Genomic DNA, 12,594 nt, shown 5'->3' with positions numbered 1-12,594 from the left:
GTTCCCAGAAACGCCAGCTCAGGTGTGTTTTCAACACTGGGAAGAGAAAATAGTCACAAGGATTCAAATCGAGCAAATTACGAGACTGAGGAGCCACCGGATTGTTCCTGCTGCCCAAAAAATGGTTACTGTGAAACAAGATGCACTGTCCTGATGCAACATGTAGTTGTTTTTGACGTGTGATCTCAATATCTATCCCTTTTGCGTTTGTCTGTCGTGAACATCTCGAAAAGTTTGTCGCCTACTGTTTCTTTTCTTACCTTGGAGAGCTTGGCGTGTGTCATTCCACGCTGTGGCGCTTGGTTTTCAGATCTTACTCAAAAACGAAAGTATCGTAACTGGTAATTACACATTCCAGGAAATGTGAACCATTTTGGATCCGTTCCAAGAAATCAATGCACCTGTCCTGTTGGTCCTGTGTAAGGTTTTTGAAAAAGATTTTTCTCTTTCCCAATTCACTAGTCAGTCCGCTGAACGGTGGTGTGTATGAAATTCAACTCTGCTACAATAAATCTGATTCTCAACCGATGATCTCCAAGAACAAGATCCCGGACACTGTCGACATTTGCATGCGTTCTTAAAACTCAGGGACTTCCAGTACTGTGAACTTCATATTCAACTGACTAACTTCCTTCTGCACTTCTCCACAGCCTGCTCGAGTTTTGCACACGTATCCGTTGCACGGTGTCCAACTCTGAAGCAGGACGTGGCTGCCTTCCGCTCTCGAAATTGGTGTCACTCAGTGTCAGGCCGCACAAACAAGACCTTCTTGACTAAAACAAGCGCTGCGGGCAAACAACGTGGTACCAGCGTGGTCCAGCGGGCCTAGATGGTGTAGCACATGTTCATGTGCAACCCCTCCACGTCCAGCGTCATCCGTGTTGCCAGACAGAACTTTACGCTATCCGACTGCACCGATACTGTACAAATTAAATGTCATCAGTTATTAGACAAATGAATTTAATATAACGCTTTGTGGGTTTACCCCCGTGGTACACAAAACAGGTCCGAACTCTGTTGCAGAGGCAACGGAAAAAGCATGCGAAGTTCAGAAGAACGCGAAATCCCGAAGGTCGGCTAAAATTTACAGACGCGCGAAATTTGGCACGGACTTCAATGCGAGATGCCTTTAATAGGTTCCACAACGAAATATTGCTCGAAATTTGGTAGAAAATCCGAAGAAATTCTGGTCGTATGTAAAGTACACAAGCGGCAAGACGCAGTCAATACCTTCGCTGCGCAGTGCCGATGGTACTGTTACCGACGACTGTGCCGCTAAAGCGGAGTTATTGAACGCAGTTTTCCGAAATTCCTTCACCAGGGTAGATGAATGGAATATTCCAGAATTTGAAACACGAACAGTTGCTGGCATGAGTTTCTTAGAAGTAAATACCTTAGGGGTTGCGAAGCAACTCAAATCACTTTTTACGGGCAAGTTTTCAGGTCCAGATTGTATACCGGTTAGGTTCCTTTCAGATTACGCTGATACAATAGCTCCCTACTTGGCACTCATATACAACCGCTCGCTCACCGATAGATCTGTACCTACAGATTTGAAAATTGCGCAGGTCGCACCAGTGTTTAAGAAGGGTAGTAGGAGTAATCCATCTAACTACAGACCTATATCATTGACGTCGGTTTGCAGTAGGGTTTTGGGGCATATACTGTATTCAAACATTATGAATCACCTCGAAAGGAACGATCTATTGATACGTAATCAGCATGGTTTCAGAAAACATCGTTCTTGTGCAACGCAGCTAGTTCTTTATTCGCACGAAGTAATGGCCGCTATCGACAGGGGATCTCAAGTTGATTCCGTATTTCTAGATTTCCGGAAAGCTTTTGACACCGTTCCTCACAAGCGACTTCTAATCAAGCTGCAGGCCTATGGGGTATCGTCTCAGTTGTGAGACTGGATTCGTGATTTCCTGTCAGGAAGGTCGCAGTTCGTACTAATAGACGGCAAATCGTCGAGTAAAACTGAAGTGATATCAGGTGTTCCCCAGGGAAGCGTCCTGGGACCTCTGCTGTTCCTGGTCTATATAAATGACCTGGGTGACAATCTGAGCAGTGCTCTTAGGTTGCTCGCAGATGATGCTGTAATTTACCGTCTAGTAAGGTCATCCGAAGGCCAGTATCAGTTGCAAAGCGATTTAGAAAACATTGCTGTATGGCGTGGCAGGTGTCAGTTGACGCTAAATAACGAAAAGTGTGAGGTGATCCACATGAGTTCCAAAAGAAATCCGTTGGAATTCGATTACTCGATAAACAGTACAATTCTCAAGGCTGTCAATTCAACTATGTACCTGGGTGTTAAAATTACGAACAACTTCAGTTGGAAAGACCACATAGATAATATTGTGGGGAAGGCGAGCCAAAGGTTGCGTTTCATTGGCAGGACACTTAGAAGATGCAACAAGTCCACTAAAGAGACAGCTTACACTACACTCGTTCGTCCTCTGTTAGAATATTGCTGCGTGGTGTGGGATCCTTACCAGGTGGGATTTACGGAGGACATCGATAGGGTGCAAAAAAGGGCAGCTCGTTTTGTATTATCACGTAATAGGGGAGAGAGTGTGGCAGATATGATATGCGAGTTGGGATGGAAGTCATTAAAGGAAAGACGTTTTTCGTCGCGGCGAGATCTGTTTACGAAATTTCAGTCACCAACGTTCTCTTCCGAATGCGAAAATATTTTGTTGAGCCCAACCTACATAGGTAGAAATGATCATCAAAATAAAATAAGAGAAATCAGAGCTCGGACAGAAAGATTTAGGTGTTCGTTTTTCCCGCGCGCTGTTCGGGAGTGGAATGGTAGAGAGATAGTATGATTGTGGTTCGACGAACCCTCTGCCAACCACTTAAATGTGAATTGCAGAGTAGTCATGTAGATGTAGATGTAGATGTAGATGTAGATGTAGATCATCGGATATTCTGAAAATAGGGGACGGATTGTCGTGAAATAAAAAATTAACTACAATGACATGCCGTATAAACAAGAGGAAACATTTGTTACAACAAAATAAACACTTATCAAGTTCATTGTGCTGTTCACAAAACTGAAAATGCGTCTTGTTTACACACACTGAAGAGAGAAAGAATCTGGTACACCTACCTAATATCGCGTAGGGCCCCGCGAGGGCGCAGAAGTGTCGCAACACAACGTGGCATGGACTCGACTAATGTCTGAAGTACAGCTGGGGGGAATGGACACCATAAATCCTGCACGGCTGCTCATAAAGTCGTAAGAGTATGAGGGTGTGAAGGCACCCCAGATATGCTCAATACGATTCATGTTTGGGAAGTTTGGTGGGCAGCGGAAGTGTTTAAACTCAGAACAGTGTTCCTGGAGCCACTCAGTGGCAATTCTGGACGTGTGGGGTGTCGCACTGTCCTGCTGGAATTGCCCATGTTCGTCGAAATGTACAGTGGACGCGAATGGATGCAGGTGATCACACAGGGGGCTTAAGTACTTGTCACCTGCCACAGTCGTATCTAAACGTATCAGGGGTCGAATATGACACGCTCCTCACTATTACAGTGTCTCCACCAGCTTGAACAGTCCCCTGCTGACATGCAGGGTCCATGCATTCATGAGGTTGTCTCCATACCTGTGCACGTGCCTCCACTCGACACAATCTGAAACGAGACTCGTCCGAACACACAGTTCATTGTCGGTGCTGACAGGCCCAGGCGAGGCCTAAAGCTTTTTGTCGTGCACTCATCAATGGTACACGAGTGGGCTGTCGGCTCTGAAAGAACATATCGATGATGTTTCGTTGAATGGTTCATCTACATCTACATCCATATTCCGCAAGCCACCTGACGGTGTGTGGCGGAGGGTACTTTGAGTACCTCTATCGATTCTCACTTCTATTCCAGTCTCGTATTGTTCGTGAGAATAAAGATTGTCGGTACACCTCTGTGTGTGCTCTAATCTCACCGATTTTATCCCCATGGTCTCTTCGCGAGATATACGTAGGAGGGAGAAATATACCGCATGACTCCTCGGTGAAGGTATGTTATCGAAACTTCAACAAAAGCCCGTACCGAGCTACTGAGCGTGTCTCCTGCAGAGTCTTCCACTGGAGTTTATCTGTCATCTCCGTAACGCTTTCGCAATTACTAAATGATCCTGTAACGAAGCACGCTGCTCTCCGTTGGATCTTCTCTATCTCTTCTATCAACCCCATCTGGTACGGATCCCACACTGGTGAGCAGTATTCAAGCAGTGGGCGAACAAGTGTACTGTAACCTACTTCCTTTGTTTTCGGATTGCATTTCCTTAGGATTCTTCCAATGAATCTCAGTCTGGCATCTGCTTTACCGAAAATCAACTTTATATGATCATTCCATTTTAAATCACTTCTAATGCCTTCTGCCAGATAATTTATGGAATTAAGTGCTTCCAGTTGCTGACCTGCTATACTGTAGCTAAATAATAAAGGTTTTTTCTTTTTGTGTATTCGCAGTACATTACACTTGTCTACATTGAGATGCAATTGCCATTCTGTGCACAATGCGTCAATTCGTTGCAGATCCTCCTGCATTTCAGTACAATTTTCCATTGTTACAACCTCTTGATATACACTCCTGGAAATTGAAATAAGAACACCGTGAATTCATTGTCCCAGGAAGGGGAAACTTTATTGACACATTCCTGGGGTCAGATACATCACATGATCACACTGACAGAACCACAGGCACATAGCCACAGGCAACAGAGCATGCACAATGTCGGCACTAGTACAGTGTATATCCACCTTTCGCAGCAATGCAGGCTGCTATTCTCCCATGGAGACGATCGTAGAGATGCTGGATGTAGTCCTGTGGAACGGCTTGCCATGCCATTTCCACCTGGCGCCTCAGTTGGACCAGCGTTCGTGCTGGACGTGCAGACCGCGTGAGACGACGCTTCATCCAGTCACAAACATGCTCAATGGAGGACAGATCCGGAGATCTTGCTGGCCAGGGTAGTTGACTTACACCTTCTAGAGCACGTTGGGTGGCACAGGATACATGCGGACGTGCATTGTCCCGTTGGAACAGCAAGTTCCCTTGCCGGTCTAGGAATGGTAGAACGATGGTTCGATGACGGTTTGGATGTACCGTGCACTATTCAGTGTCCCCTCGACGATCACCAGTGGTGTACGGCCAGTGTAGGAGATCGCTCCCCACACCATGATGCCGGGTGTTGGCCCTGTGTGCCTCGGTCGTATGCAGTCCTGATTGTGGCGCTCACCTGCACGGCGCCAAACACGCATACGACCATCATTGGCACCAAGGCAGAAGCGACTCTCATCGCTGAAAACGACACGTCTCCATTCGTCCCTCCATTCACGCCTGTCGCGACACCACTGGAGGCGGGCTGCACGATGTTGGGGCGTGAGCGGAAGACGGCCTAACGGTGTGCGGGACCGTAGCCCAGCTTCATGGAGACGGTTGCGAATGGTCCTCGCCGATACCCCAGGAGCAACAGTGTCCCTAATTTGCTGGGAAGTGGCGGTGCGGTCCCCTACGGCACTGCGTAGGATCCTACGGTCTTGGCGTGCATCCGTGCGTCGCTGCGGTCCGGTCCCAGGTCGACGGGCACGTGCACCTTCCGCCGACCACTGGCGACAACATCGATGTACTGTGGAGACCTCACACCCCACGTGTTGTGCAATTCGGCGGTACGTCCACCCAGCCTCCCGCATGCCCACTATACGCCCTCGCTCAAAGTCCGTCAACTGCACATACGGTTCACGTCCACGCTGTCGCGGCATGCTACCAGTGTTAAAGACTGCGATGGAGCTCCGTATGCCACGGCAAACTGGCTGACACTGACGGCGGCGGTGCACAAATGCTGCGCAGCTGGCGCCATTCGACGGCCAACACCGCGGTTCCTGGTGTGTCCGCTGTGCCGTGCGTGTGATCATTGCTTGTACAGCCCTCTCGCAGTGTCCGGAGCAAGTATGGTGGGTCTGACGCACCGGTGTCAATGTGTTCTTTTTTCCATTTCCAGGAGTGTAGTACAGCATCCGCAAAAAGCCTCAGTGGACTTCCGATGTTATCCACAAGGTCATTTATGTATATTGTGAATAGCAACGGTCCTACGACACTCCCCTGCGGCACACCTAAAATCACTCTTACTTCGGAAGACTTCTCTCCATTGAGAATGACACGCTGCGTTCTGTTATCTAGGAACTCTTCAATCCAATCACACAATTGGTCTGATAGTCCAAATACTCTTACTTTGTTCATTAAACGACTGTGGGGAACTGTATCAAACACCTTGCGGAAGTCAATAAACACGGCTGCTATCTGGGAACCCGTGTCTATGGCCCTCTGAGTCTCGTGGAGGAATAGCGCGAGCTGGGTTTCACACGATAGTCTTTTTCGAAACCCATGCTGATTCCTACAGAGTAGATTTCTAGTCTCCAGAAAAGTCATTATACTGCAACGGTTGTTGATGGCCCAGCATTGAAATCTGGAGCAATTTAAGGAAGGATTCCACTTCAGTCACGTTGAACGATTCTCTTCGGTAGCCGTAAGTGCCGTTCTTGCAGGAACTTTTTCCAGCCACACTAATGTCGGAGATTTGATGTTTTACCGCATTCCTGATATTCACGGTACACTGGTGAAATGTCCGTACGGGAAAATCCCCACTTCATCGCCACCTCAGATATACTGTGCCCCATTGCTCGTGTGCCGACTATAACAACGCGTTCAAACTCACTTCAATTTTGCTAACCTGCCATTGCAGCAGCAGTAACCGATCCAACAACTCCGCCAGACACTAGTCTTGCACCGCCGTATTCTGTCTGTTTACATACCTGTGTATCTGAATACGCGTGCCTACACCAGTTTCTTTGGCACTGTCAGAGGCAGATTGCTAGTGGTAGTAAGGTGGCATCACTATGAAGCATCGACTACATATAGGGGCACTAGTCTGCTCAAGGTGGCGCCCTCAGCGTCAAATAGCAAAGAAAAGTACAATACGTTATTTACAGCAATGGAAGCTTAACCAAAACAATGAAAAATATATACATATTCAATTGGCGACAGCTACCGTTCACATGTCAGGCATAATATGTGTAGATAATTAGAAAATCAAATCTTTTTGTGAACATACAAACAGATAATGTAAAAGATACACTGTAAAGTAATACTACTGTTGTTGTTGTTGTGGTCTTCAGTCCTTAGACTGGTTTGATGCAGCTCTCCATGCTACTCTATCCTGTGAAAGCTTCTTCGTCTCCCAGTACCTACTGCAATCTACATCCTTCTGAATCCGCTTAGTGTATTCATCTCTTGGTCTCCCTCTACGATTTTTACCCTCCACGCTGCCCTCCAATGCTAAATTTCTGATCCCCTAATGCTTCAGAACATGTCCTACCAACTGGTCCCTTCTACTTGTCAAGTTGTGTCACAAATTGCTCCCCACTTCTATTCGATACCTCCTCATTAGTTATGTGATATACCCATCTAATATTCAGCATACTTCTGTAGCACCACATTTCGAAAGCTTCTATTCTCTTCTTGTCCAAACTAGTTATCGTCCATGTTTCACTTCCATACATGGCTACCTCCATACAAATACTTTCAGAAACGACTTCCTGACACTTAAATCTATACTCGATGTTAACAAATTTCTCTTCTTCAGAAACGATTTCCTTGCCATTGCCAGTCTACATTTTATATCCTCTCTACTTCGACCATCATCAGTTATTTTACTCCCTAAATAGCAAAACTCCTTTACTACTTTAAGTGTCTCATTTCCTAATCTAATACTCTCAGCATCACCCGATTTAATTTGACTACATTCCATTATCCTCGTTTTGCTTTTGTTGATGTTCATCTTATATCCTCCTTTCAAGACACTGTCCATTCCGTTCAACTGCTCTTCCAAGTCCTTTCCTCTCTATGACAGAATTACAATGTCATCGGCGAACCTCAAAGTTTTTACTTCTTCTCCATGAATTTTAATACCTACTCCGAATTTTTCTTTTGTTTCTTTTACTGCTTGCTCAATATACAGATTGAATAACATCGGGGAGAGGCTACAACCCTGTCTCACTCCTTTCCCAACCACTGCTTCCCTTTCATGCCCCTCGACTCTTATAACTGCCATCTGGTTTCTGTACAAATTGTAAATAGCCTTTCACTCCCTGTATTTTACCCCTGCCACCTTCAGAATTTGAAAGAGAGTATTCCAGTTAACGTTGTCAAAAGCTTTCTCTAAGCCTACAAATGCTAGAAACGTAGGTTTGCCTTTTCTTAATCTTTCTTCTAAGATAAGTCGTAAGGTTAGTATTGCCTCACGTGTTCCAACATTTCTACGGAATCCAAACTGATCTTCCCCGAGGTCCGCTTCTACCAGTTTTTCCATTCGTCTGTAAAGAATTCGCGTTAGTATTTTGCAGCTGTGACTTATTAAACTGATAGTTCGGTAATTTTCACATCTGTCAACACCTGCTTTCTTTGGTATTGGAATTATTATATTCTTCTTGAAGTCTGTGGGTATTTCGCCTGTCTCATACATCTTGCTCATCAGATGGTAGAGTTTTGTCATGACTGGCTCTCCCAAGGCCATCCTAATGGAATGTTGTCTACTCCCGGGGCCTTGTTTTGACTCAGGTCTTTCAGTGCTCTGTCAATTCACGCAGTATCTTATCTCCCATTTTATCTTCATCTACATCCTCTTCCATTTCCATAATACTGTCCTCGAGTACATCGCCCTTGTATAAACCCTCTATATACTCCTTCCACCTTTCTGCCTTCCATTCTTTGCTTAGAACTGGGTTGCCATCTGAGCTCTTGATATTCATACAAGTGGTTCTCTTCTCTCCAAATGTCTCTTTAATTTTCCTGTAGGCAGTATCTATCTTACCCTAGTGAGACAAGCCTCTACATCCTTACATTTGTCCTCTAGCCATCCCTGCTTAGCGATTTTGCACTTTCTGTCGATCTCATTTTTGAGACGTTTGTATTCCCTTTTGCCTGCTTCATTTACTGCATTTTTATATTTTCTCCTTTCATCAATTAAATTCAATATTTCTTCTGTTACCCAAGGATTTCTATTAGCCCTCGTCTTTTTACCTACTTGAACCTCTGCTGCCTTCACTACTTCATCCCTCAGAGCTACCCATTCTTCTTCTACTGTATTTCTTTCCCCCATTCCTGTCAATTGTTCCCTTATGCTCTCCCTGAAACTCTCTACAACCTCTGGTTCTTTCAGTTTATCCAGGTCCCAGCTCCTTAAATTCCCACCTTTTTGCAGTTTCTTCAGTTTCAATCTGCAGTTCATAACCAATAGATTGTGGTCAGAATCCACATCTGCCCCTGGAAATGTCTTAAGAATTTAAAACCTGGTTCCTAAATCTCTGTCTGACCATTATATAATCTATCTGATACCTATTAGTATCTCCAGGATTCTTCCAGGTATACAACCTTCTTTTATGATTCTTGAACCAAGTGTTAGCTATGATTAAGTTATGCTCTGTGCAAAATTCTACAAGCCGGCTTCCTCTTTCATTTCTTCCCCCCAATCCATATTCACCTACTATGTTTCCTTCTCTCCCTTTTCGTACTGACGAATTCCAGTCACCCATGACTATTAAATTTTCGTCTCCCTTCACTACCTGAATAATTTCTTTTATCTCGTCATACATTTCATCAATTTCTTCATCATCTGCAGAGCTAGTTGGCATATAAACTTGTACTACTGTAGTAGGCATGGGCTTTGTGTCTATCTTGGCCACAATAATGCGTTCACTATGCTGTTTGTAGTAATACTACTGGTAAGTGTAAAAAGTATACGGTTATTATAAACCTCGCACAGGTACAGGCTGTTGCTAATAATTTTATTTCATGACGATACATCCTCTATTTTCAGAATATCTAATGATTGGTTACTCGAAACGCGTTATTTAATGTCATCTGCTTACTAATTATGACATTTCACTCAGTGGACTATCCAGCATGTGGCAGTACTGATTTACATTACTGGCCATTAAAATTGCTACACCAAGAAGACATGCAGGTGATAAACGGGTATTCATTGGAAAAATATATTATACCAGAACTGACATGTGGTTACATTTTCACGCAACTAGGGTGCATAGATCCTGAGAAATCAGTACCCAGAACAACCACCTCTGGCCGTAATAACGACCTTGATACGCCTGGGCATAGAGTCAAACAGAGCGTGGATGGCGTGTACAGGTACAGCTTTCCATGCAGCTTCAACACGATACCACAGTTCATCAAGAGTAGTGACTGGCGTATTGTGACGATCCAGTTGCTCGGCCACCATTGACCAGACGTTTCAATTGGTGAGAGATCAGGAGAATGTGCTGGCCAGGGAACAGTCGAAGAATTTCTGTATCCAGAAAGGCCCGTACAGGACCTGCAACATGCGGTCTTGCGTTTAATCTGCTGAAATGTAGGGTTTCGTAGGGATAGAATGAAGGGTTGAGCCACGGGTAGTAACACATCCACTGTAACACGTCCACTGTTCAAAGTGCCGTAAATGGGAACAAGAGGTGACCGAGACGTGTAACCGTTGGCACCCCATACCATCACGCCGGGTGGCGATGGCGATGGCAATGGCGAATACACGCTTCCAATGTGCGTTCACCACGATGTCGCCAAATACAGATGCGATCATCATGATGCTGTAAATAGTCCCTGAATTCATCCGAAAAAATGCCATTCGTGCACCCAGGTTCGTCGTTGAGTACAGCATCACAGGCGCTCCAGACTGTGATGCAGCGTCAAGGGTAGCCGCAGCAACGGTCTCCGAGCTGATAGTCCATGCTGCTGTAAACGTCGTCGAACTGTTCGTGCAGATGGTTGTTGTCTTGCAAACGTCCCCATCCGTTGACTCAGGGATCGAGACGTGGCTGCACGATACGTTACAGCCATGCGGATAAGATGTCTGTCATCTCAACTGCTAGTGATACGAGGCCATTGGGATGCAGCACGGCGTTCCGTATTACCGTCCTGAACCCACCGATTCCGTATTCTGCTAACAGTCATTGGATCTTGAGCAATGCGGGCAGTAATGTCGCGATACGACAAACCGCAATCGCGATAGGCTGCAATCCGAACTTTATCAAAGTCGGAAACGTGATGGTACGCATTTCTGCCCCATACACGAGGCATCACAACAACATTTCACCAGGTAACGCCGGTCAACTGCTGTTTGTGTATGAGAAATCGGTTGGGAACTTTCCTCGTGTCAGCACGTTGTGGGTGTCGTCACCGGCACCAACCTTGTGTGAATGCTCTGAAAAGCTAATCATTTGCATATGACAGCATCTTCTTCCTGTAGGTTAAATTTCGCGTCTGTAGCACGTTATCTTCGTGGCGTAGCAATTTTAATGGCCAGTAGTGTAACTTATTCGTTATGGTCTCATGCTCCCTACACGACTTTCTGTCCCTCCTGTCATCCCACTCCGGGGTGCTGGGGTCATGCCCCGGCACTTACGAGGTCGGCCTGCAGCCGCGCCCTCCCTCTGTCCCCGCTGGTGGCGCAGCAGCGAGGGCCTCCCACCAGTCTGGCAGCAAACGGCCGAAGTTCCGGCCCAGCGCGGCGACGTCGGTGCGGCTGCGGTCTGGTGGGCGGAACACCGCTGCCACACTTTGCCTCTTTGCCCAACCGCGTGGAACCTCAGCAGGTGACGACCCCCGCAAGTACAAGTAGTCGCCTGTGCCGTCAGCCCACCTGCAGCTGTTGACGTCTCTCACTGTGTCTGGGGCGGGTCATGGGGATGAGGAGGGACATTACTGTACCTGCCGACTCCATATAGCCGAGTTTATAACATGTCATTCGAAATAAAACTCAAAAGTTTTTAACACTGTACTTGACATTTGATGAATAATTGACGCGCTGTATGGAACAAGGACCTATTCCGACATGAGGTAGTTCCGAGAAGAAAAGAGTTTCGATAAATTGTACATTTTTCTTAAAGGCACATAAGTTTTATACACTCCTGGAAATTGAAATAAGAACACCGTGAATTCATTGTCCCAGGAAGGGGAAACTTTATTGACACATTCCTGGGGTCAGATACATCACATGATCACACTGACAGAACCACAGACACATAGACACAGGCAACAGAGCATGCACAATGTCGGCACTAGTACAGTGTATATCCACCTTTCGCAGCAATGCAGGCTGCTATTCTCCCATGGAGACGATCGTAGAGATGCTGGATGTAGTCCTGTGGAACGGCTTGCCATGCCATTTCCACCTGGCGCCTCAGTTGGACCAGCGTTCGTGCCGGACGTGCAGACCGCGTGAGACGACACTTCATCCAGTCCCAAACATGCTCAATGGGGGACAGATCCGGAGATCTTGCTGGCCAGGGTAGTTGACTTACACCTTCTAGAGCACGTTGGGTGGCACGGGATACATGCGGACGTGCATTGTCCTGTTGGAACAGCAAGTTCCCTTGCTGGTCTAGGAATGGTAGAACGATGGTTTCGATGACGGTTTGGATGTACGATCACCAGTGGTGTACGGCCAGTGTAGGAGATCGCTCCCCACACCATGATGCCGGGTGTTGGCCCTGTGTGCCTCGGTCGTATGCAGTCCTGATTGTG

Source organism: Schistocerca nitens, chromosome 8 (assembly GCF_023898315.1).
Source record: "Schistocerca nitens isolate TAMUIC-IGC-003100 chromosome 8, iqSchNite1.1, whole genome shotgun sequence".
In the NCBI taxonomy this organism is placed as follows: domain Eukaryota; kingdom Metazoa; phylum Arthropoda; class Insecta; order Orthoptera; family Acrididae; genus Schistocerca; species Schistocerca nitens.
The sequence above is the reverse complement of the archived record's forward strand: the minus strand, read 5'-3'. Positions refer to the sequence as shown.